We start from the raw sequence: 22,334 nt of genomic DNA, 5'->3' as shown, positions 1-22,334 counted from the left end.
TCACAGGTGTACAACCCATTGCAGAATGTGTAGTACTGTGTCAGCTATGTCAGCTTTAATGCAAAGAGCCCCTAAGTTTTTCAGCAGCACATACCTGGGATGATATGTGGACAGTTGGTATTGGTGAATGCCTGATGCCTGACTTACAGCTCTCAACATCAGCGGACCATGTATGACCAATCCAGTACTCTTACACCAACAACCATCAGAGCATACCATGGCTATGGGGGGTGTACACATCCTTCCTGATATGACGTACCCATCTGTGATCTGCATTGGGACCACATCACTGCATATCTTAACAGTACATGTGCCCGATATGTGACATATGTCCTGTACTTTCACATGCAGTGTCTACGGAATGTGTTAGGTGTGTGGACACTGACCATGATGCATACACTCTGTGTGGGCATATGTGTGCTATGATGGTGTGACACACCTCTTGTGTGTACTACAGCAGTCACTACTCCTGGCGGGAGTATACCAGCGTGGGCCATCTGCAATTGCCAGTGTATGTTCAGTCTGCCCTACACATGTTCCCCTACTCTTCATGATTGCAAAGTCTACTCATGTGCACATCCCTTGGTGTTCACCCACTGCCGTCACTATTGCTGTGGGGGTAGGATTACATCTTCCACAGGTCCTGAACCTGACTATGTACAGATACTGCCATTCTTAGCATCCTTAGGATCCCTGCTGCAGTGCACTGGTGTGTCATGCTGATACCCCCCTCTTCAGTCTTTTTGCAGATGCATGACAAGAATGCCCTACATATGTGTGTCACTTTGCAGTGTCCCATACTGAACACCACAAGTTACAGCCTAGTCCAAGCTGATAATATGGACTACTGTAATGCCATATGCCACAGTGTATCTATGTAGCAGTTGCCATTGTCCTACAGGTATATACACTGGTGTTGCACTGTATATGGGTGTTGTTCCAAACATGTCCCTACTGTAGGCCATGTCTTCCACCATTATGTTACTTCCTATGGGCACATTCCTCAATGACAGGATGTTAATTATCATGCAGGTGTCTGACATACCCTTTCAATAACTCATCATGGTCACCCCTGTGATGCCATGCATTTCACAGCAACAATACATGCACATGTACAGCATGCATTCTGGGTAGGTGTGTTAGATGTGTGCATGGAATATACCATTGCCAGTATGTGCCCGTTGTGTTGGCAAGCATCTACATAAACCATACTCACCAGCTGCAGGCTGCTGCCTTGGTGGTATCCCGTAGGGACCTACATAAGAGGGTGAGAGATGCAATGTCAGTGGCCACACCTGTGGCAGTGCTACAGAGTGGGTGCAGTAATACAATACATCAAGGTACATTTCCACAATACTACCACATCTGGACATCTGTTTATCACTACTATGCAGCAACACAATATATCTATGACATGTCAGATATGCATGATCTACCCGTACTGATGTAGATGCATACGCAACAGTGGTCTACCGATGTGCCCAGTGTCCTTACTTGCATGCTCCTCGGCTGGTGTGTGGGTGACACCCACCTCCACAAAGGTGTCTGGCGGTTGGTGGCTGGCTGGATGGGCAGGTGCCACTAGGCTGGCCAGGAGCTCCTCCACACATGTCAGGGGAGATGGTAGGCATGGCCCCCCTGTGGTGAGGTGATCCCCCTGGAAGGCAGCAGCACGCCTACGGGCATTGCGAAGCAAGTCAGTACAATGATGCCGGACCTGCTCATAACTGCAGTTGTGCAGTCCGACATCATTGACCCTGTGGACTAGGTAGTTCCACAGGGCGGTCCGCTCCTGGTGGTCATGGGCAGCCCTGCCAAACAGCACTGGGTAGTGCTGGATTAGGTATGTAATGAGCACTTCAGTTTCAGCTGCTGAATAAGTAGGCAAACGTGCATGTGACATCTTGGCTGAAAGACATAAAGATGGAAACAGGTCTGAGCAACTCATACAGCAAGGTGACCACAGTTCATACTACACATCTCTGTCACCCCCCACCATATCAGCTTCAACATACTGTACACACAACTCAATAGGTATGGCTACAGCTTACCTAGCAGTGGGACAGATATTGTACTGTACCACACTTTCTGCTATGTGATTGTAGCCATGTTCCCTGTGTGGACACTATCATTGCTGGCCTGTTAAAGACTACTCACCTGCATGCCATTGTGAGGGCCACTATGGTTCCATATATGCCTGTGGCATGGCTGCTTTGTGATTACTGCACATCTGACATTCTGTGTTATTGGGGATATCTATGCATGCTGTTGGACATATTCCAGTATTGTGTAGACTATTACTACCAACATATGCTCTATAATAGTGACACAATAACATGTATATGTACTATTGGCCAGCAGAATCACCTCTGCAAACACATCTGCCCATGTTACCTGATGGCATCACATGTGTGTCCTAACCTGGGGCCTCCTCATGTACTGGTCCAGCAATACCATCAGGTTGAACCAACCCAAGGGATATTGTCCCCCCCCGGGGGGCACACACAGACATGTTTCTGTCCCCTGAAGTCAGGTCCAGGGTCTGTTCCATAACGGGTTCCACAGACACATATGGGATGTGCTACATCACTTTGAGGCACCCAATACACATTCATAGGGCCAACATGCTCCTCCTGCTCTGCCTCCAAGCCAGGCACCTTCAGGACATGGACTGCTGTTATGAGTAGCAGTGGGTGGGAGGCTTGTTCCCATTGTGCCCATGTTGGGGCCCATGGGGTGGTCCACATCACAGACCACACACACCATTCCAGGGTGTTTACCCACTGCATGTGTCACATACCACCCCTGTAGACTGCCCTATATATCTACCAACCCTGACCACCTCCACAACTATACCTGCCATACTTCCCCATATTCCCATTACATACTTCACAGATGAGGGCAATCTGGTCCCAACAAGGGATTAACTTGTGACATACCCGTCCATGTTGCACACACTGCCAGCTATAGATATATGTGTGTACTGCTATGTGTGCTGTTGCCTCACACACAGCATGCATCACTGTGGTAGTAATATAAGGGACATGTATTTACATGCATATATGTTTGATATGTTAACATGTGCATATCGGTATATATCTATATATGTGTAGATATATGTTATGTTGTATATATGTGCTCATATATATGTCTACACATGGGTATCTGTATATTTGTGGACATACATGTTGAAATATATATATATATATATATATATATATATATATATATATATATATATATATATATATATTATATATGTGTACATATGTACACATATGCATATCTATATGTGGGGCACATTCAGACATCAGATCCACAATCTCACATTTTCCTGCACAGCTGCACTGTTCTGCCTTGCTACAACACAGACAGGTGCCACATATGGACACAGCTTGACATTAGGGGGTATATGTAGGACCAGATTGCAGGTAACCCTATTACATACCTATGGCATTCCTGCATTCTACATTACAGATTAACCTGAGTACCCTGCAACGGATGGGCTGTGGGTCCCACATGTCCATCATAATGGCATTACTTCCACCACCAGCTATTGGCCATGTAATATACATACTTCCCAATACACAACACATACTATGATGGCTTATATCCTATCAGTCAGTGCTGATCTGCACAGTTGACGGCTATGGCCCACTACCCACAGGGACAGACACTATTGTCCATAGCAGTTGTTCAGTTGAACATCATTACAACACCTGATGGCACATATAAATCATTTCACATCATCTATCCCATTATTATGGACCAGATACTTCATTCAATTACATGCATATATACTTCACATGCCTGTTGTGGGAATGATGTCAGTTCTGGATGGCTTGGTGGATGTTATAATAGTTCTTTTTTTCCTTTGGCTTTTACTTTGCCTTTGCTTTACTTAGGCTTTTGTTTTAGTTTATGTTTTTTCTTTCATTCTTTCTTTCTTTCTTCCTTTCTTTCTCTTTCTCTCTCTCTCTCAGTCTCTCTCCAGTAAATGGATTGAGCTGCTTTGAACAGATTGCAGCATGGCTTTAGTAGGTGATGCACATAATCAGGTGCTGGCCTCTGCACCAATCAGTGTCGTCCACTTGCTACCTGAATGCAGCTTGCTCTGTAATACTTCCAATTACCACTGTCATTGCAACCACCTGCTATAAATCCCTACATCATGTGGGTGTGGTCCCTTTACCTTTCCTGTGTGATGAACATCCTTCCTGTGTGTGGGCATCAGTGTTACAGACAGTAGGTAGCAATACCTCTTACAGGAGAACCTGCACACTCAGGCCAGCTACATATTTGTAGGAGGTTCCAGAACTACAGACAGAGTGTGAGTAGAGTTGTGGTATGCACTGTATAGTACTGGTGTTACAGGGTTTGTGTGTACATACTAGTTTACCTTGGAATGCAGTCGGTCTGCATAGCTCTCAACTGTAGGCCTATCCTCTTGATGGCCAGAGGTTTGCCTATTATGTTGTGTCTGTCCACCACACATGTCTTGTGTCAGATATTTCACTGGCAGTGTGTGCGTGTTGAGTGCTATCAGTACATGGCTACATCCATTTTTGTTTCTAACTTCAAATCCCAGACTAAGGGTATGTTGCAGACTATCCTGTAACACCAGAGACTTGCTTAGTGTATAACAACAGTTTTCCACATATGGGCCTGTGTTCCAGCCTCTGTCCTCCACCTACATACTAGGCTTTGCACATATGACATGCTGTCAGGGGCTGTTCTGTAGTGGGCTGTGAGTATTTCATGCTGCCATTCCTACCATCAGTCCACTGCTGTTGTATCCCCCACACATACAGTGGGGCTGGGGCCATATATGTGTGGGCTTCACCTACACAATACATGTGTGCCCTTATGCACTCTAGAGGCCAGTGTATGTAACAGAGGTATATGGCCCTGTATTATTGAGTCTAGGGTGGGTGCACCATAACTAACCTAGGCTGTTACAACATGTGGGGGTATTAGGGGTAAGCTGCCTTAAGGTATCTGGATGTACATTACCATACAATTCAACTACAATTAAATTAATTAAATAAATTGGGTAAATGCAGGCCTACTGCCTCTTCCCATACAGACTGTTCTGTTTGTCAGTGTGCTTGTGATGGTGTTAGTTATGCCTTGTTATATAACAGTTACATCCCATTGTGTCAACTGAGGTCTTTACCCCCTAGGGATTGTGTACAGAGTGTAGACAGAGGCTGCTGAAAGTACAGTTGTGTACACTTACCATAAATGTAGATGTTCGAGTGTATTCACTGTTGCAGTCATCACACTTGGGTTATCTGCCTGCAGGAAGCCCTCAGTCAGCCCAAATACCAGAGTCTTGGGATTTCTGCATCGGATGCTGTCGCCTCTTCCATAACATCAGGTCGTCAGGGGTATAAAACATGCAGCCGATGCCATTACATCAGTTTTTCTTGCCCTAGATGTCAGGAGCCCCCAAAATAGGAAGCTATTACATGGTGTGGAACACCTCCAGTAGAAAGCAAATACCCCTGCCATAAAAGTTGGCCATAAAGAGGATAGGTAAAAAGGATAGAAAAAGCCAGGGGGCTGGAGGGAGGGAAACCAGGACTGCAACAGTGAATACACTTGAACATCTACATTTATGTTATGTGTACACAACTGTATTATGTTATTCCCGTTTCACTGTAGCAGTCATCACACTTGGGTTGATTCCCAAAGCTGAGGAAGGGTGGAGGCAGTCAAGAAGTGTTGGGGCTGGCTAGCAGGCCTTGTAAGACTGCTGTAGCAAATCCAGCTCTGGATTTAGAAAAAATAGGTAAGTAGTAATGCTTGGTGAATGTGTGTACAGAACTCCAGGTTGCAGCTTCCAGGATGTCCCTGGTGGGTACCCACCTGAGAAATGCTGTAGAGGTTGAAGTAGCTCTAGTGGAATGAGTTCTGATCCCCTGTGGGGTAGGTTTTCCATGGTGCTTGTTGCAGAAATGGATGCAGTGTGCTATCCATTTGGAAATGGTTTGCTTCGAAATGGCCTTGCTCTCTGCTCCTGTAGCAAAGCTGAGTAGTAGCGGGTCAGATTTTCTGAAAGGCTTAGTCCTGTCAAGGTAGAACCTGAGATGTCTGTGCACATCCAAGGAGTGCAGGATCCTTTCCCTTCTATTCTGAGGATTAGGGAAAAATGTTGGCAAATGGATGGACTGGTTTAAAGCCACACTGGATGCCACATTGGGCATAAAGGAAGGGTTAGTCCTGAGGGAAACCCTGTCAGCATGGAAAATAATGAAGGGCTCCACTACCATTAGTGCCTGTAACTCAGCCACTCTTCTTGCTGAAGTAATAGCTAGAAGTAAGGCTGTTTTCCAAGAGAGTAATTTTAACTCTGCTGAAGCAGCAGGTTCAAAAGGGGGAAGTCTGAGCTTTTCCAGTACAAAGTTAAGGTCCCAGGCCAGGGTGGGAGCTCTCTTAGGGGGCCTTAAATTGTTAGCTCCTCTCAGGAACTGCTTGATGAGAAGGTGAGAAAAGAGAGGAGGCTCAGTATTATAATGAACTGAAATGGCAAAGGCATGAATCCTAATGGATGAGAAGGATAGGTCTCTGTGGAGCAGCTCTGCTAGGTAATCAAGGATTTGATGTAAGTTGGGCGCAGCTGTATCCTTTCCTTGAGACTGATTCCAAGAACAATATCTTTTCCACTTTTCAGCATAGGATTTCCTAGTACTAGGCCTTCTGGCCTCAAGGATGACATCCAGCACCTGTTTACTGAGGGGATGCTGGTGGTGTATTCATGGGATAAGCCAGGCTGCAAGGTTTAGGGTTTGCAGCTGGGGATGCAAAAATCTGTCCCTCCTGCTGAGACAGCAGGGAAGGTGTCTGATGTCGGTGCCAGGATGGCACTGCTGTCAGACTATGTAGGAGTGGGTACCAGTGCTGGCGTGGCCAGATTGGTGCAATAAGGATTGCCCTTGGCCCGTTCTGTTTGCTCTTGAGTAGTACTTTTGAGAGGAGGGGCAGTGGAGGAAAGGCATAAATTGAGAGTTTTTTCCATGTAAAGGATAGGATGCCCACCTTCCAGGCTCTGCTGTGAGGGTTCCTGGTGCAAAATTTGTTCAATTGGTTTTGGGGGAGGCAAAAAGTTTCACCTCTGGAGTTCCCCACCTCTGGGTTAGAAGTTTGAATGACTTGGGTTCCAGTTTCCACTTGTGAGGGTCCAGTAGATTTCTACTTAAGTCATCTGCCAGTGAATATTGTTTGCCTGGCAGGAACTGAGCTTGTAGGTGCACTTGGATGCTCAAGGCTGTGTTCCACAGAGCCATGGCTAACCTGCAGAGTGGGTAAGAATGAGTCCCACCCTCCTTGTTTATGTACCACATAACTGTGGCATTGTCTGTCTTTATCAGGAGCTGTCCTGGAAGGATAAGGTATTTGAAGACTGTCAGAACATTCTGTACAGCTAGCATCTCGTTTTGATTGATATGCAGGGGAATTTGTTCTGGGCTCCATTTGTCTTGAATGCATTTGCCTGCCATGTGAGCCCCCCATGCATAGTCTGTTGTCAGGGTTTCGGCGGCGAGGGATTGAGTGAAAGGAAGTCCCTTGTTGTGGCTGCATGCTTCTGCCCACCAAAGGAACTCTGCCCTTAGACAAGGTATGACAGGAATCACTGTTTCCAGGTCCTGAGAATGTTGACACCAGAGACTTTTTAAGTACCACTGAAGTTTCCTCATATGTAGTCTTGCATATGGAATTAGCAGAATGCATGAGGCCCTGAACCCTAGGGCTTGCAGTATTTACCTTGCAGACAGCTGGGTTTTGTTGGCCATTAGTTTGAAATAGTTTGTCAAATGGACCTGCTTTTTTGGAGTGAGGAACACCATCTGGGAAGTTGTGTTCAAGCTTGCTCCCAGGAAAACAATTTGTTGGCTGGGCACCAGTTGTGATTTGTGTTCGTTAATGGTGTATCCCAGTGAAGTTAGAAGTCTTTTTACAAATGCCAGGTGTTGAAGTAGCAATTCCTGACTATCTGCCTGAATCAGGCAATCGTCCAAGTATGGGTAGATTTGAATATTTCTCTGCCTGCAGTATGCAATGGCTGGAGCCAGGCATTTTTTGAATACTCTGGGCGCAGTAGGTAAGCCAAAGAGAAGTGCAGAGAACTGATAGTGCATAGAGCCTGCCCTGAAACGTAGATATTTCCTGAAAGACTCCCTTATGGGGATGTGCAGATAAGCTTCGTTTAAGTCTAGGGTGACTAGCCAGGCATCCTTGGCTAGCATAGGAAGAAGCTGTTGCACTGTACGCATTTTGTATTTTGGGACCACCAAAAAGGTGTTGAGAATTGATAGATCAAGGATAGGGTGTCAAGAGCTCTCTTTTCTGGGCACCAGGAACAATCTGGAGGAGAATCCCTGTCCCCTTTGTTTTACTGGAACAGGTTGAATAGCCCTGATATGAAGAAGGGAAAGTACTTCCTTTTGAGCCTCTGCCCACTGGTTTGGAGCAAGGTCTGGCAACCCACTTGGTGTTGGCAGTGAGTGAAAGTAGAATCTGTATCCCTGGGATACAATTTTAGAACCCATCGGTCCTGAGTAATGGACATCCAGTTTTTTTCCATGAAGGGCGAATTTTCCTCCTGGGGGGCAAGTACTTGGGCATGGCTGGGAAGGGTAATTGGAAAGTCATTGTGAACTTTTTCCATAAGGGGATGGCTTACCACACCCTGGTTTTGAGGTGGAAACACTCCATTGTTTAGATCTCTGCATACCCTGAGACTGTAGTCTTGGTGGTCTGTTTCCCCTGGGTTTGGACTGAGAACGCCTGAGAGGGACTGGAAAGGACCAGTTTTTTGAAGGCCAATGCCTATTGAATCTAGGTGGCTGCACCTGTAAGAAATCTTTGACCATTTGCATAGATTTAGCTTTTTCTTCCATCTTTTTAAGAACTTCTTCTGCTTTTGTGCCAAACAAACGCTCCTGATTTAATGGAGCATCTAGTAATTTTGCTTTGACATGGTCAGGCAAGACTTGTTCTTTTAGCCAAGCATGCCTTCTCAGTACAGACCCAGTGACAGCAGACCTGCAAGATGCTTCTAAGGCATCAAACCCACATTGGAAAGTATGTTTACTAACTTGGTTTGCAGACTGCATTAACTCTTGTAAATCTTTATTTTCTGCACAATCTGGAAGTAACACCATTTTTTTGTTTAATTAGTTCCATAATATATTGCTGGTACTTCAACATGTGAAACTGGCAATTCAAAGCCCTGATGGCAAGAGTTGCAGAGGTATTCTTACCCCATCTGTCTAAAGCACTAAAATCCCTGTCTGAAGGGGTAGGGTCTTTGGCTGTAGTAGCCTTAATGCCTTTAGGTCCCTGGGAAATGGTCTCTGGAAATGCAGTAGGATTCTAAAGAGAAATTTGTCAGAATCAGGTACTCTGTAGTACCTGTCAGGTTTTCTAGGAGCTGGTGCTAAGGTGTCAGGAGTAAGACTGGACTCCAAGAAGACACTGTCTACAATATCCAGGACAGGGGGTGTATCTTGAGGCCGGTGCTGAGGCAAATCTAAAAATTCTCTGAGTCTCTTTTTGGACTGAGGATAGTCCTGGCATTCCCAGAGGAAATGCTCTCTTAAGGTATGCACGGTTTCACCAAAAGAGAAATCCTCTGGAGGGAAGGCAGAGGGTATGGATTCCTCTGCATCTGAATCCTCATAGGTAGATAAGGGCATGTCCTGGTAATCAGAAGGGTCAGAGTCATCAGACTCCTGGTCTGTAGAATCAGAAGGAAATTCAATTATTTTTCTTTTGGCAGAGGAAGGTTGTCTTCCCCTAATTAGAGTAATAAGGTCTTCAGCCATTCTAAGCATTTGTTTTTGTGGCACGGAAGGATGAGCATGCGCTTTGGAGGTCGGTTTTCTAGGTGTAGTGCAAACTCTGGGCCTGAGAAACTTGGTAGTTTTAGTAGGAAATTAAGTTGTCAGTTTAATATGAACATCTGTAGGTTGGAATACACCCTCAGAAGCAGGTGCCTGCACAGCGGCTCCGGACCCATCCAAGGTAGAGACATCCGCAGGTTCGATAGTCGAAGATGCATCTTGTGGCATACCGGACTCCGAAAGGGTCTCAGCAGAGGCCTGCAAATCTGTAGAAGCAGGCATCAGGGGCTGCAAAGGCACTTTACTGAGTACCAGCGGACTGGCAACAAGCTTAACGGAAGAGTCGGCAGTTTTTGACCTATGCAGTCTGTCTCTGTCTTTGCACTTCTTTGGAAGATCAGTAGTCAGATGGCTTACCGAAGCCATTTTTGAATACGGAAAACGAGAGTGAAAGAATTTAGATATAAAATTAGCCCACCGATGAATGACTGGGACGTTAAACAAGGCACAAAACCGACAGCTAGGGATGTTGTGGTCTGGGCCTAAACAGGTGACGCAGTCAGAATGAAAATCTCTGTGAGGTATTTGCTTACCACAGGCAAGAAAACTGTTAATTTAATCTAACATCGGTTAGAGCAAGAAAAAAGAATCCCCACGGGGTACTTAGCTTTAAGAGTCTTCAGGTCTGAAACTCAAAAAAATGAAAATTTCAGGTAGCGGCTGACCGGCACTTGTGAACTGCTTCTGCTTCGGGCTCCTTCTCGCCAAGAAAGACTAATGTAATGGCGTCAGCTGCATGTTTTATATCCCTGACAACCTGACATCATGGAAGAGGCGACTGCATCAACGCAGAAATCCCAAGACTCTGATATTCGGGCCGACTGATGGCTACCTGCAGGCAGATAACCCAAGTGTGATGACTGCAACAGTGAAACATGAAGAACATCTATACATCTGCATTACTTACTGTTGATTCTTTGGTATCCTGTGGCTCAGTCTATCTTTACTATTGTACTACTTGAAGGCCTCAGCCTGGACAGCAACATTTGTAAGCCTTTCCAGACTACTGTATTAGTATAACTGTTTCACAGTTGCATTACTCTGTTTATATGGATGTCAGTGTCTAAACAGCTATATGAAATGGCATATACAACTGTAATAGTACACAAATAAAGTTTTCCCATTTATGCAAACCTGTGTGTGGTGTTAAATTCTTTGATCTCTCTGTGGGTATATGTTGCAGGCAATGATTGTCATTTATATGGGTGGCTCATACAGTGTCCAGTTGTTAATGTGTTAACTGTAGGCATAGTGGCTGTTCCATACTGTGTGCACCTTCTACATAAGTATCTTACCATACATATCTCTGCGTGTGTACGTAAAGTTACATATATATATATATATATATATATATATATATATATATATATGAATGTGTATATATATATATATATATATATATATGCATATATATATATATATATATATATATATATATGTGTGTGTGTGTATATTTTTATCTGCATATATGTGTCTGTGTATATGTATCCTAGGGATGTTGATAGCTTTCACATTGTACATTCCCTATGGGAGCCAGACTGTACTGCATAATATGTTACTGATATCAGCCTGACATCATATACGTGGGTTGGAGTACTGTTAACATTTTGTGCCCATGTACTGTCAGGTCCTGGTTATGGGATCTGCAGTAGTTGGTAGTGTATTGCAGGGAAGACGTGTTTAGCTGTGGGGGGGGGGGTATACCGATTCATACAAGACGTATGTTGTTTGGGCCTCTCAACCCCATTAACGGTGTATGTGGACACACATGTTTTTGTTATGTTCCCATTGTTATCTACAGATGTATGTCCGTACATACCTATATAGATATATATATATATCTGCTTACATATATATATATATATATACATATATATATATATATATATACATATATATATATATATATATATATATATATACATATACACACACACATATATATATATATATATATATATATATATATATACATACATATAGATGTAGACATATACATCCATAGATGTATGCATTTGTATGTATATATGTTTATATTTATATACACACATATATATATATATATATATATATATATATATATATATATATATATATTATATCTACAAAGTACAGTTGTGTACACTTACCATAAATGTAGATATTCGAGTGTATTCACTGTTGCAGTCATCACACTTGGGTTATCTGCCTGCAGGTAGCCCTCAGTCGGCCCGAATATCAGAGTCTTGGGATTTCTGCGTCAGATGCTGTCGCTTCTTCCATGATGTCAGGTCGTCAGGGTTATAAAACAGACAGCCGATGCCATTACATCAGTTTTTCTTGCCCCAGATGTCAGGAGCCCCCCAAATAGGAAGCTAGTATAGGGTGTGGACCACCATTAAAAAGTAAATACCCCTGCCATAAAAAAATGGCCATATAGAGGATAGGTAGAAACGACAGAAAAAAACGGGGCTGGAGGGAGGGAAACCAGGACTGCAACAGTGAATACACTCGAACATCTACATTTATGATAAGTGTACACAACTGTACTATGTTCTTCATGTTTCACTGTTGCAGTCATCACACTTGGGTTGATTCCCAAAGCTGAGGAAGGGTGGAGGCATTCAAGAGGAGTTAGGGCTGGCTAGCAGGCCTTGTAAGACTGCTGTACAAATCCAGCTCTGGATTTAGAAAAAGTAGGTAAGAGGTAATGCTTGTTGAAGGTGTATACAGAACTCCAGGTTGCAGCTTCCAGAATGTCCCTGGTAGGGACTCCCCTGAGAAATGCTGTAGAGGTGGAAGTAGTCCTAGTGAAATGTGTTCTGATCCCCTGTGGGGTAGGTTTTCCATGGTGCTTGTAGCAGAAATGAATACAGTGTGCTATCCATTTGGAAATGGTTTGCTTTGAAATAGCCTTGCCCTCTGCCCCTGCAGCAAAGCTGACTAGCAGTTGGTCAGATTTTCTGAAAGGTTTAGTCCTGTCAAGGTAGAACCTGAGCTGTCTGTGCACGTCCAAGGAGTGCAGGATCCTTTCCCCTTTATTTTGAGAATTAGGAAAGAAGGTTTGCAAATGGATGGCTTGGTTTAGAGCTACACTGGAGACCACCTTAGGTATAAAGGACAGGTTAGTCCAGAGGGAAACCCTGTCAGCATGTAAAATAATGAAGGGTTCCACAGCCATTAGTGCCTGTTACTCAGATACCCTTTTAGCCAAGGTTATGGCTAAAAGCAAGACTGTTTTCCAAGAAAGGAATTTAACTCTGCTGAAGCCACAGGTTCAAAAGGGGGGAGCGTGAGCTTTTCTAGTACAAAGTTAAGGTCTCAGGCCGCAATGGGTTCTCTACTATGGGGCCTTAAGTTGTTAGCCCCTCTCAGAAACTGTTTGATGAGAGGGTGAGAGAATAGAGGTGGCTCAGTATTATAATGAGGTGAGATGGCAGAGGCATGAATCTTAATGGAGGAGAAAGATAGGCCTCTGTGGAGAAGCTCTGCTAGGTAATCAAGGATTTGAGGTAAGGAGAGCACAGCTGTGTTCTTTCCTTGAGACTGACTCCAAGAGCAATATCTTTTCCACTTCTCGGCATAGGATTTTCTAGTACTAGGCCATCTGGCCTCAAGAATGACGTCCAGCACCTGCTTGCTGAGGGTTGCTGGTGGAGTATTCAGGGGATAAGCCAGGCTGCAAGGTTTAGGGTTTGCAGCTGTGGATGCAAAATCTGTCCCTCCTGCTGAGACAGCAGGGAAAGTGTCTGATGAAGGTGCCAGGGTGTCAGTGTTGTCAGACTGCGTAAAGTGGGTACCAGTGTTGGCATGGCCAATCTGGGGCAATAAGAATTGCCCTTGGGCTGTCCTGTCTGATCTTGAGTAGTACCTTTGAGAGGAGGGGCAGAGGGGGAAAAGGCATAAATTAAGAGGTTTTCCCATTTGAAGGATAAGGTATCCACCTCCCAGACCCTGCTGTGAGGGTTCCTGGTGCAGAATTTGCTCAATTGGTGGCTCTTGGGGGAGGCAAAGAGGTCCACCTCCAGTGTCCCCCACCTCTGGGTTAGAAGATTGAAGGTGTTGGGCTCTAATTTCCACTCGTGTGGGTCCAGGAGATTTCTGCTTAAGTCATTTGCCAGTGAATTCTGTTTGCCTGGCAGGAACTGAGCTTGCAGATGCACTTGTTGCTCAAGGCTGTGTTCCACAGGGCCATAGCTAACTTGCAGAGTGGGTAAGAATGGGCTCCCCCCTGCTTGTTTATGTACCACATAACTGTGGTGTTGTCTGATTTTATCAGCAGCTGTCCTGGAAGGATTAGACATTTGAAGGCTGTCAGAGCATACTGTACAGTGAACACCTCTTTTTGACTGATGTGCAAGAGAATTTGTCCTGGGCTCCACTTTCCCTGAATGCATTTGCCTGCCATGTGAGCCCCCCCATGCATTGTCTCATGTGCCCATAGTTAGGATTTGGATGGCGAGGGGTTGAGTGAAATGCATTCCCTTGTTGTGGTTGCATGTTTCTGCCCACCAGAGGAACTCTGCCCTTAGGCAAAGAATGATCGGAATGACTGTTTCCAGGTCCTGAGAATGTTGGTACCAAAGACTTAGTACTAATGAAGTTTCCTCATATGCAGTCTTGCATATGGAATTAGCAGAATGCATGAGGCCATGAATCCTAGGGCTTGCAGTATTTTCCTTGCCAATAGCTGGGTCTTGGTGGCCATGTATTTGAAGTAGTTCAAATAAGTCTGTTTTTCTGGAGTGAGAAAGGCCATCTGGGAAGTTGTGTTCAAGCTTGGTCCCAGGAATACAATTTTTTGACTGAGCACCAGTTGTGATTTCTATTCGTTGATGGTGTGCCACAATGAAGATAGGAGTCTGTTTACAAATGCTGGGTGTTGAAGTAGCAATTCCTGACTGTCCGCCTGAATTAGGGAATTGTCCAAGTATGGGAAAATTTGGATATTTCTCTGCCTGCAGTATGCGATAGCTGGGGCCAGGCACTTTGTGAATACTCTGGGCACAGTAGATAAGCCAAAGGGAAGTGCAGAGAACTGACAGTGCATAGAGCCTGCCCTGAAGTGGAGGTATTTCATGCAAGACTCTCTTATGGGAATGTGCAGATAGGCTTCTTTTAGGTCTTGGGTGACTACCCTGCATCCTTGGCTAGCATAGGTAGAAGTTGTTGGAGGGTTAGCATTTTGAATTTTGAGACCACCAGAAAGGTGTTGAGTATTAATAGATCCAGGATAGGGTGCCAAGAGCCCTCTTTTCTGGGCACCAGGAACAGTCTGGAGTAGAAACTCTGTCCCCTTTGTTCTACTGGAACAGGTGGAATGGCCCTTATATTGAGCAGGGAATGTACTTGCTTCTGAACCTCTGCCCACTGGTTTGGAGATTTTACCTTTACAAAATCGAATCACAGTGGTGTGATTGCTCATATGAGCGAATCCTAACCACGGAAATGAAAACAGTGACAGTTTTAAATGTTTGAAGATCAGCAAATCGAAAAGCAGATTTGCTGATTTTCAAACAATGTCGCAAAAAAAAATCTAATGAAGTGTAAAGCAGGGGGGTAAGACCCCCCCTGCACTCCACCACACCCCCTACTTTAATATTCTAACTCTGAGATCACACTACAGTGGGGAAAGGGACCATTTTCCGATCCCCACTATAGTGCAATCCGCCCCAAAATGTTGAATGCCCAGTGAGCGAATGTCACTGTGCATTCGCTCATTGCACATTCTAACCTTTTTCCGTTCGGCGTTTGCAAACTTTGCAAACTGCATTTCGGACAATTGCTGTTCACCCTTGTGCAATATGCACACATGAATGTAAACTGGTTTGGAGGAAGGTCTGAAAACCCACTTGGGGATGGCAGGGAATGGAAGTAGAATCTGTACCCCTGGGATGCAATGTTTAGAACCCATCGGTCCTGAGTAATGGACATCCAGTTTTTGGCATGGAGGGCAAGTTTTCATCCTAGGGGGCGCAAGTGGATGGGCAGGGCTGGGAAGGATAACTGACAAGTCATTGGGAACTTTTACCATAAGGGGGTGGCTTGCCACTCCGTTTTTGAGGCGGGAGCACTCCATTGTTTAGATCTCTGCATACCCTGAGACTGTAGTCTTGGTGGTCTGGTTCCCCTGGGTTTGGACTGAGAAGGTCTGGAAGGGGCTGGAAAGGACCATTTTTTGTAGGCCAATGCTTACTGAATCTAGGTGGCTGCACTTGTAAGAATTCTTTAACAGTTCGCATAGATTTAGCTTTTTCTTCCATCTTTTTAAGAACCTCTTTTGCTTTGGTGCCAAACAAACGGTCCTGATTTAAAGGAGCGTCTAGTAATTTTGATTTGACATGGTCTGGCAAGATTTGTTCCTTCAGCCAAGCATGCCTTCTCAGTACAGATCCAGAGATTGCAGCCCTGTATCAAAGCCACATTGCAAAGCATGCTTACTAACTTTGTTTGCAGAATGCATTAACTTGTAAAGCTTTGTTTTCTGCATAATCTGGAAGTAACACCATTTTTTGTTTAATTTGTTCCAAAATATGTTGCTGGTACTTCAACATATGAAACTGGCAATTCAATGCCCTGATGGCCAGAGTTGCAGAGGTATATACCTTCTTACCCCATCTGTCTAAAGCTCTGCAATCCCTGTCTGGAGTAGGGTTTTTGGCTGTAGTAGCCTTAATACCTTTAGGCCCCTGGGAAATGGTCTCTGGGTCCACAGTGGGATTCTTAAAGAGAAATTTGTGAGAATCAGGTACTCTGTAGTACCGATCAGGTTTTCTAGGGGCCGGTGGTAAAGTGTCTGGAGTAAGACTGGATTCCATGAAGACATCATCTACAACATCTAGGACAGGGGTTATAGCTAGGCGCCTGTGCTGAGGCAATTCTAAAAATTCTCTTGAGTCTCTTTTTGGACTGAGGATAATCCTGGCATTCCCAGTGGAAATGCTCTCTTAAAGTATGCAAGGTTTCACCAAAGCCATTTCGGAATATGGAGAATGAGAGCAAAAGAATTCAGCTACAAAAATAGCCAGATGATGAATGGTTTGGGCATTAAACAAGGCACAAAACCAACAGTGAGGGACGTCGTGGTTTGGGACTAAATAGGTGACGCTGTAATAATGAAAATCTCTGTGAGGTATTTGTTTTCCACAGGCAAGACAATTGTTAACTTTTTTTCTGACATTGGTTAAAGCAAGAAAAAAGACTCTCCAATGGGGTACTTAGCTTTAGAAGACTTCAGGCTTGAAACTCGAAAAATGAAAATTTCAGGAAGCGGCCGACCGGTTCTTGCAAACTGCTTCTGTTTCAGGCTCCTTCTCTGCAAGAAAAACCTGATGTAATGGCATTGTCTACCTGTTTTATACCCCTGACAAAGTACAGTTTTGTACCTACCATAAATGTAGATGTTCGAGTGTATTCACTGTTGCAGTCATTACTCTTGGGGTTATCCTGCTGGCAGGCTACCCTCACTCAGCCAGAATTCCAAAAGTCTAGGTCCAGCGTCGGTTGCTGTCACCGTTTCTGCTATTCTCAACATGGCAAATCAGTGCCTAAGGGCATTAGGCCTCATTCCACCAGAGCAGCAGCCACTTCAGCAGCCTTCCTCAGAGGAGTACCAACCAAAGATATCTTAGAGGCTGCAACCTGGAGTTCAGTGCACACCTTCACAAAGCACTACCACTTACCTCTTTACTCTAAGTCCAGAGCAGGCTTTGCCACTGCAGTCCTGCAGGGCCTCATAGCCTCTCCTAATCCTATTTAGCCCAGCCACCCATCCTCTGCTTTGGGATTCAACCCAAGAGTAATGACTGCAACAGTGAAACACAATGAACATAGTATAGTTGTGTACCTACCATAAATGTAGATGTTCGAGTGTATTCACTGTTGCAGTCCAGGTTACCCACCCTCCATCCCCCTTTTTTTTGCTGGGACTTATCTGCACTTCTCTATCCTATACGACCTTTTTGGTGTATTTGCTTGTAGATGAAGGAAATGTTATTTTTGTGCATGCATTTTATTGGCATATTTTTCAGCCTTCCAATTTGGGGGCCCCTGACATCTGGGGCAAGAAAAACTGAAGAAAATGGTGTTGGCTGCATCTTTTATACCCCTGGCACAGTGACATCAGGGAAGATGCGACAGCAACCGATGCTGGACCTAGACTTTGGAATTCTGGCCGACTGAGGGTAGCCTGCCAGCAGGATAACCCAAGAGTAATGACTGCAACAGTGAAACACGATGAACATCCTGACGTCATGGAAGAAGCGACAGCATCTGACGCAGAAATCCCAAGACTCTGGTATTCGGGCTGACTGAGGGCAACCTGCAGGTAAATAACCCAAGTGTGATGACTGCAACAATGAAACACGAAGAACATCTACATATAACCATATCTGACTTCAAACCAGTGCAGACTCTAAATCTGAATTCAAACCAGTGACAAGTGGAGTACCACAGGGTTCAGTCCTGGGACCTCTCCTGTTTGATATCTACTTCTCTGAAGTACAGGCTAACACAGAAGGTCTTTGGCTAACGAAGTTCGCAGATGACTGCAATCTAGGAGCCATAGCTGAGTCCCCAAATGGTGCGGACATCCTACAGAAGGGCCTCATTGAAACAGATGCCTGGTGTCAGAGCCACGGCCTCAAGCTCAACACCAAAAACTGCATTGTCATCCCCTTTGGTAAAAACTCTGTACCCATGAACTACTACATAGGCGGCAATCTACTTAACACCGAATGTGTGATAAGAGACCTTGGGACCCAGGTGGACAGTAGTCTCTCCTTTGATAATCACAATGCCACAGTAGTCAATAAATCCTTCAATGTGGCACACCTCATCACAAAAGGGTTCCCATCCAGGAAAAAAGAGATCATTGTTCCCCTCTACTCAACACTCATTAGACCCATTATAGAGTACAACACCCCTTTTGGAATGTACCTCACAAGACATCTGCAGCAGCTGGAAAGGCCACAGAAGTACCTCACAAAGAGAATTACTGGCCTCAAACATATGCCCTACACTGACCGTCTCAAAAAACTCCAGCTTTACTCTGTAGCACATTGCCTACTCCGAGGTGATCTCTGCCTAACATATAAAGCTATGTAAAACCCAGAGCTGTTGGACATGCCGCACCTAAAGAAATCCCAATCCCTCCGAGCTACACGCTCTAGGGACCCAAATTTTGTCACCACAATAAACAGGACATTCTGGAGGGATAGATTCCTGCCCCATAGACTTCCCATACTCTGCAACAAGCTAGCCATCTATGTCAAGCAAAGTTCCTCATTAGCACTCTTCAAGAAAAATCTTGATGAGTAGATGGGAAATAGGAAATGCACTCTGGGGATCACTTCTGTGGCTCTGCTCAACAGGGGCACAGGAAAATAACTTTCTTGGGTGGAGTAAGCCAGGGAACCTTGTTGGCTAGGCTTACTTAGGCCCTTGGACCAATAGCCTAGTACCTACCTATGAACCTATATATAGATATGTTTTATCTATTTAGATATTAATATATATACAAACACATACATACATCTACATGTTGGAATCCATTCCCTGTACTGTTGAATGACTGGGCTGGAGATATGTTTGTGAAAACATCAGGGTTATGTATATCTGACATGGCTTAGTGGTAAATCACTTTGGCTATGGTGTGCAGGGTCCTGGGTTTGAGCCATGCAGAGGCTGTTTATTTTGTTGCTGGGCAGTACAAGAACTGTTGGATACAGAGTGATTACGGCACTTTTGAGCAGCTGTAAGCGGGTTTGCGTGGGTTTGCACGGAGGTAAGCACTGCTAACTTCCGGTTACAGTTTCTTAAACTCAGTTACCTTCTAAATTGCTTAACCTGTGTAGGCATTGCTTAACCCTGCATAAACAGGCTTAAACCTGCTTACTGCTGCTTAAAAGTGCTTACTCCCGCTTACCCCCCCACTAATTTCGTTAAAAGAAAAGAAAAAAAAGCTCGACAGGAAAGTGGTGAAAAAGGGGCACAGAGAGGGAAAGACAGCAGGGAAAATAGCTAGGGATGTACAGGAAGGGTGTGGGGAAGGTCCATAGCTGCCCATTCCTTCTACAGCAACAGCTGTGCATATACACTGAATTTGGATGTAGATTTCAACACTCAAACCCCTGGGAGAGGGTGAGGACAATAATAATAAGTTGTCATGCCAATTAGACCAGATTACATACTAGTAGACACTTGTGAGAAATGGACAGCTATGTATGGGGCGAGATTTTTTTTTTGGAACAGATTGAACCCCTTTTTTTTTTCAGGTAAGAGTGGAATGTTGAGGAGGGATAGTAGGTATCTTTGGGGAGGCAGGTTGGGTAAGTTAACAGACAAGACAAACAAGATGCATACAGGGGTGGTATGTGACACATGTGGGGGGGGGTAAACACCTTGATGAGGAGGGATGTTGGGAAATCGGAAGCCCATGAGCTCCCTACTGGACACAGTGTGACTGAGGTCCCCACCCATGGGCAGTCACCACTGCACCTTCACAGCCCTGAAGGTGGCTGTGCTGGGGGCTGAGTCACAGAGCCAGGCTGACCCTCTAATCGCGACACGCCACCCTCAAGCTGGCATTGCAGATCACCAAATTGCTGGCTGAGCTCGCTACGCACCACGACTCAGACCTGGCGATGGGTGACAGGTTCCTGTCCGCACCCACTCCTGGGGGGGGGCAAGCCCCATCCCCTGGGGCGGTTCCAACCAAAGGTGGTGCAGGACCAATGGACAGGGAAGTCCCGGGTTGGGCCACAGACATGCTGGTGCCCGGTGCCACGGCCAGCTGAGGTGGGACAGGGGGTCCGCTGGGACCGGCCTTCCCAAACATGCTATAGTGTTTAGAGGTTATCATCATATGTGGGTTAGTAATAGTCAACACATTCCAGGGTTAGGTATAACAGCATGCATAGATATTCTCATTAACCCAAACAGCAGATATGGGACAGTTGCATAGCAAACAGAATACATGCATATATGGGACCAAAGTGGTAATAAGAACAGCATACAGGTACATTGATGGCACCATGACACCAATGTTGGAATAATTCAATATAGCACATGCATGGGAACAATTAAAATATTTATCAAACAACAGGACATTGTCAGAACATTGGAGTCATTACATACCGGTTGGGGTGGGTATGTTGTTTATTGTTGGAGATATGGTGGGGGGGGGTGTCAATTAGCAACTAGTATATTCCTGTAGTCCACATTACTTTCCTAGTCAGTGCTATTATTTGTACCTTACAAGTCTTACTACACTACCCTATAGCCTTAGTTTGGACACTGATATGGCTGTCGTCATCGTTATACATGAACTGGTTTTACCTGCAGCATACACCTCTTACCTGGTATACCCGTGGAGGGAATGTATGTTAACACTAACTGTTTCTACACATACTCCCAGATTCCGGATTGATGTTGTGCACATGGCTATCCAACTCTTTCTGCACAGACTCTGGCCATGTGTTGACCACATGCAGGTGTACTGGGACATATCTAGAATATTGCCCTCTCCAACCTTTAGTGACTTGACACACACATATACATGCTTTCATACACAGTTAAATTATGTAGCACAGTGCGGGTGACAGTGATCAGTGATACTTTATTATTCAGAGAAACCGCAACACTCACAATTCCCTACAATACCAGACTAAACAGTACCAGTACAGGGTATAATGTTTTTTATTTCTCAGCACAGTGTTTGTATCCGACGTACCTGCGGGAACAATGTTTGTTAGCACTACCTGAATGTTGCCACACAAGGTTCCAGATTACACATCAGTATTATGCACATACATCTCACTCTGTGACTGTACACACTCTGGTCACAGCTTGACAACATGGGGGTGTAGATAGGCCATACGTGGCTTATTACTCTCCTAACAGTTTCAGGAGTTGTTACAGTGACAGGTTTGTTCACAGAGATGTTGGACAATCACTTGTATTCCCTGTTTGCTGGATAAACATCTGGGATCATCCCACAGACTTACCAGGGGGACATGCAGCAGATATGGGCCCATATACTGAACATTCTGGTCTCATCTGTACAGTTGTGGGGTATGATTCTGTATGCAGCCTACTTCCACTCCCAGGATTCAGACCATGGCTGTGTCTGCTACAACTTAAACACTGTCCATCAGAGTTCCGTGTGCTATATAGATATTGCTGTATATCTCCTATCTAATTTCTGTTCTATAATTCTCTTGTGCTTTTGCATTCTGACCTTGTATTACAACACTCTTGTACAGATTTCCTAGACAGTTATATTTTGTAGGACAGTGTGGGTGACAGTGATGCATAATACCTCATTAGTCAGAGCAACTGCATCACTCACAATGCCATACAATACCAATGTAAACAGTACCAGTACAGGGTATCATTCTTGTATTTCTTGGCACAGTGTTGTTATCTGACAGACCTGTGGGAGGAATG

The 22,334-nt window shown here is 44.7% G+C and overlaps 1 protein-coding gene across 2 annotated transcripts in view; it reads right to left on the bottom strand.

The window, feature by feature from the left end:
* Window positions 1–22,334, bottom strand: part of CCDC92 (coiled-coil domain containing 92) — a 726,248-nt gene that overhangs the window by 129,664 nt on the left and 574,250 nt on the right. The window lies entirely within an intron of this gene.

This window comes from Protopterus annectens, chromosome 4.part0 (assembly GCF_019279795.1).
Source record: "Protopterus annectens isolate FY-2018-M chromosome 4.part0, PAN1.0, whole genome shotgun sequence".
Classification (NCBI taxonomy): domain Eukaryota; kingdom Metazoa; phylum Chordata; order Ceratodontiformes; family Protopteridae; genus Protopterus; species Protopterus annectens.
This window is presented reverse-complemented; position numbering and strand designations above follow the sequence as displayed.